Raw genomic sequence first — 5879 nt, 5'->3', positions numbered from 1 at the left:
GAGTCAATGCGGAGCAAATTTGCTAAATTGGCTATGAAAAAATTGTCAATGTAGAGCCATTGCGGAACAAACTCGCTAAATTGGCTATGACAAAATTTTCAATATGTAACCAATTCAATAAATTGGTGATGACAAAATATTTTCACGACTTAAAACCATGTCATGGAACGTGAACCTTGTAACAATGCAAGATTAAAATACTCACGTGACAAAATTGCGTCATGCAACGTGAATTTTGTCATAATCGTACGGTTGTCACGATGCAAAATATTTTTGTGGGGCAATCGTTGTCATGACATAACATTTTCACGATGCAACATCTTGTCACGAGGCAATCATACTCTTAACAAAGAAAAAAAATAAATATTCTTTTTTAAAAAATCGACATGACGCTGAACATCTTCAAGATGTAGCATCTTCACGACGGGGAACGCCTTCATGATAGAAAACATCATCACGTTGCAAAAGTTGACACAATGGAATCATGATGCAAAACGTCGTCGTGATGCAAAAAGTCGTCATGATACAAAATGCCTTCAAGTCATCACGATACGAAATGCCTTCATGACGTAAAACGTCGTCAAGATACAAAACACCTTCACAATGTATAAAGTCGTCACGATGCAACACTGTTTCACAATGTTATGAGCTTGCCATGGGATAAACATCGTTCCAAGACTACAAAACTACAAGATCACGATGTGCATCATGACATCGTTAATATAAGGCAACAAATGAATCAACATGGACTTAAAGTAATATGGCCAAAAATCAAGTACGAGAAAACGTCTTCGTTTAAAGTTATGCCTTGAATTATACAAATGTTTATCTTTTACATTTATGGTTTATTAAAGTGATACCATTTGTCTATATTATTCTCTAAATTCTTAATATGAAAATAGAGAGTGGAGGGCAATTGGTTGGACATAATTTTAACCATATAAATTATAATAGATAAAATCTATTGTAAATATGATAATTTTATATATAAGAAAATAATATATTCTTTAGACATCGATATGGGCTGTAATGATAGGCATCAAACCAATACAGGCCGACACGATAAACATCGAACCAGTACATACCGTAACGGTAAACATCGAGCCAATAAAGACTGTACATGGACTTTTGGACCGACTCTAATTTTTATGACATTATCAAGAAGATATTTGACTCAATCTCGTGGAGAGAATATTTTTAACGACCTTATCTCATGAAGAGGCAGTTATTCGAATCCAAGTCCAATGAGGATTATGGTTGGCAATATTTCTCTATAAAAAGGGAACTACCTCATCATAATACGACACAAAAACGAGAACAAAGACAAGATACTTTACGAAACAACAAGACGCATGACTCAACTCTAAAACGCGGCTAGGATTTATAGATTGACTTGTTGTGCTTGATTCTTGTACTTTGCAATCAATTCTTTGATTAATAAAAATATCATTCAACTATTTCTTTCTCGTTGTCCGTAGAATCTAAACGAATCAATTATTTTTGCCCAAACACAAGTGTACAATTACAGTCACTCAGTACTACTTAAGGATCAAATCCACAAGAACCAAAACAGGCACACGAAATAATATATATATCAGATTAAGATAGAATAACAAAAGGAGTCACATGTACTCAAGGGGATTTTGCAAGAAAATAAAATAAAGTAGGAATATACAAGAACTTATAGAGCGTAGGAAAATTATCAGGAGGTTATAAGAGAAGCATATAAGTTCGATTATGAGATTGATAGTACTTGAACTTGAATTATTTTATGTAAAACTACCATATACTATTGTAGCGTTAATTTCTATGAAAGTAATTACTTAAAGAGTAAACTTCTAGTTTGGGTTCCAAGTAGGAGATGCAATGAATTGATGATTTGATTGTTGTGGAGTTATTTATTTATATAGTTCTTTGATTTACACGTTCTGATTGCTAGAACAGAATTGATCATCCAATTTTAGATTCTAAGTTTTTCTATGTATCAAAAGTGTCCGATAGAATGCCTAAACTAATTTGAATTGAGCAATGTATGTCTAGCTAACGATAGTTGATGTCAAAATTGTGAACTTAATGGACTTGTTTGATAATGCAATTTTGGTCAGAAAATTACAAATAAAAGTTTAGTAACTGAGTAGTTAAATTTAGTGCCTAATTCCATGAAAGAGGATTAGTCAATTTTTGTGTTTATGTTCAAGAGCGGTGTTTAACTGTTGACTTCCTTTCATGAATTATTGATCTCTCATATACCATATAATCCAATATCTTTTATCATATAAGTATAATCGGTATATTTTATGGAATCTTATTATATAAACCTTGATGACAAAATTACTTATTAACAAGATCATGACATGTGTCAATTATATCATTCAGATGTTGACACATGTCAATTCATTATTAAAAATTTCAAAAATAAAAATGTAAAATTTAATACCTAACCTAAAAAGATTTTATATAAAAGTAAATAGATAAAATAAAACCTAATTTTATTTAAAATCAAATTATAAGATAAATTATATATATACCATAAAATTCAAAATTAAATTATTGTTTACTTATTTTAATTTTAAATTGTTATATTACATGAAAATATTACTTTTTATATAAGATAAAAAATGATTGTGAAAATTATACAATTAGTTACTGTTTCTACAAAATGTAAATACTCACCTTTACATAAAGAAAAAGATTTTTGAAGTAAAAAAAAAAATTGATCGTCTTATATTTTTTTCACCAATCAAATAATTTATTTAAAAAACTGCTATGGTAATATATATGATAGGAGTATGTAAGATTAACGTATGTGTTTTTGTAACCATAAAAATGTTAAAGTCAAGAGACATATAATAGGTTATTTAATGTGTTCATAAAGACAATTTGTTGGTAGTAGTTAAAACTAAAGATTATATTTTAACATTAAAATATATTTGTGTCTACAAATAAACTTTCAATGGTAATGTAGACAGTAGATTTGTAAATGGATATACAATATTAGTGTATTATAGCAAAAAAAAAACAACTATTTAATTTTTAAGAACTAAAAGTTTATCTCTTTACTTTTATATACATTGTTTTTTACTTACGAAAAGAATTAAATATATATTCTTTGTTAAATTTAATTTAATTTTAATACTTTTGAACTCATCTACAACTATTTTCTTTAACTTAAAATGTATCTATTTTTTTTTCAACCAAACAATAAATTAAAAAGAATTTCCTCGGTTAGTTGCCCAAGCCAGAGGGAAGGGGGTTTACAAAAGAAACTTCAGAGATAAGAGAATGTGAAGCACAGGCAAGACAATTCGCCTTCGAATTTGTCGAATGCGGGATCCAAGAGATGGAGAATAGTGGAAAAAACTCTAGCGAATTAAACTCATCGAGCAAGTTGGAGAAGGATGACCAATATTCAGGGGAATGCACCATAGTGAGTAACTCAGCACGTATCCGCTCCATGGCCCACAACAACGCTTCTAACTCTGAATGCAGGGGGAGGGGATACACTTCCAATGTGACAACCAGGTGAAGAAACCTGGACATTCGAGAACGGAGATGGAGCCGACATGACCGCCATAAAAGATAGCGCCTCTTCCAGACTAACTTATCGCCCAAAGCCTAAGCAGTTATATCATGCGTCTCGATCTTTAAACCTTAAAAAACATTTTTCTTTATGGCTTTCCAGATTGCCTATAAAAATCATAGTAATTGAAGAAGTTGATCAGGATCACCCTGTTTAAAGATATCCCTCCAGAAAACAAAATCCAAATTCGAGTACACCGACTCATATGGAAAACCCTCTGATGAGACCGAAGTTAGAGATAAATCCCAAACTTCCCCTGAATGAGGGCATTCAAAAAAAATGTGATTAATAGTCTCAACCGCAGAGTCGCACATTTTACACCAAATATCACATTAGACACCTCGGTATATCTATTTACTTTTATAGATAGTTTTTACTTACTTAATTTATATTTTTTTGTTAAATTTTATTTTATTTTAAAAACTGTAAACCCGCACATCGGGCGGGTCCTAATCTAGTTTTATTTATAAAGCATAAAACCAACAAACATTATATAGTTTTAGCTAAAGGTGACTTTTGAATTTTGTGTATATAATTGCTTCTTGTGGATCTATTCCGTATATATTATCTTACATTTTCTTGAATAATTATCTTTTTTTTTAAATTGATCTTATTATATAAAGTTAAGGGAAATTGCACAGTATAACCCAAAAAGATTTTATAATTCATTCAGTAGCTATACTAACCATATAAACGTGATATAGTGTGTATTTTCTATAATAATTATAAGACTAACCCCTTGTTATCACCCTCGACCACCACCTCTGGCCCCACCGCCAGCCACTACCTCCGGCGACCAACTCTGGCCACCACCGCCTGTCACTACCACTGGTAACCACCTCTGGCCACCAACTCCGACCACCATCTCCGGCCACCACCTCCGGCGGCCACCCTCCACCCCCACCTCCTCCAAACCATCAACACCCTCCCCCATTGGTAATTTTTCCTACCCCTTATGTCATATACTTAATTTTTTGAATTAGTGTGCTATATACTTAGATATATTTTCAATTTTGGTTACTACACTAATTCACCCTAAAGTTAAATATATATATATATTTTTTGTCAATCATTGGGGCACAATTGGCCGACCCATTAGTCAAATTCATACATTCGTAGAGAGCGGGACTCGATCCCTAGTGTGATGGTGCCTTCTACAATTGGACTTACCTTCTCCCACTGCACTAAAGTCACTTCACCAAGTTAAATATCTTTTTGTACTAGGCTTCCTATAAAGACATGTGGCATTTTCAAAAATATCTTTTTTTTCTATGTCACCTTTTAAAAATACCTATTTATAGTATCTATTTTTAAAAATACTCATTTTTTATATACAAATGACTAAATTCTAAACCTTAAAATCAAAACACTAAACCCTACCTTTCCAAAACTATACCTTAAATATAAAATAAAAAACCTAAACCTAAAAAAAATATTCTAAAAACTAATTTAATATATGGAAATTGTGTAAAAAAGAGAAAAAATAAAAATGACCAAAAATATATATATTTTTAAAATATATCTCAAGAAATACATTTCTAACAAATTCTCTAAAAATTATACCATTGTTTATTTAATTTTAAAAATATACAACTAATATTACCGTTGAGAGATAAAAAAAATAAAAATAAAAATAAAAAGTGAAGCCATGAATGTTACTATCAAGCCAAGGTTCATCGATAAAAAAACCCTACTTTAAAAAAAAAAAAACTCTCTCTACACTCAGCCACCGCCTCCGACCAAAATTTCTGATTCGAGGCTGGAGAGCGGTGGCTTCTATAGCACTGGCTCTGGCCTCTCCCTCGTTTTAGTCTATTGCTTTCCTCTTGCGGCTTTGTGTGGAGTAATTTCTCACCGGATCTGAACCAGATCGGAATTGGAAGAAGAAGTATGATGGCAGAGCTTGCTCGTGGTTGGATGTTCTCTAGCCAGCCTTGTCTCCTGAATCCTTTGATGTGAACGGTGGTTTTATTTTGGTGGTGTTATCTCTGTGTGGTTAGTTGTTTTAGTCTTGTTTGCAGATTTTTTTCAACCTTCGTTTGGAGAATTATTTGGTCTGTTTCGATTGATGATCTGGTGTGTGTTGAGGAAGCGGTTAGAGAGGCTAGATCTGTGAAGGTTTCTGATTACAGCAAAGGCGTTGGTCCCGGATCTCAAAGATCAACGGTTGGCTCAAAGAATAATGACATTGTGGTTTGCTTGTTCCTGTAACAGATCTCTTAGCCGCTCTTGTACTTTTCATTGCCTCTAAGCGACGTGTAGAGTGGTTGTAGGATCTCGTCCAGCCATTGCCTTTCCT

This window comes from Camelina sativa, chromosome 20 (assembly GCF_000633955.1).
Source record: "Camelina sativa cultivar DH55 chromosome 20, Cs, whole genome shotgun sequence".
Classification (NCBI taxonomy): Eukaryota; Viridiplantae; Streptophyta; class Magnoliopsida; order Brassicales; family Brassicaceae; genus Camelina; species Camelina sativa.
This window is presented reverse-complemented; position numbering follows the sequence as displayed.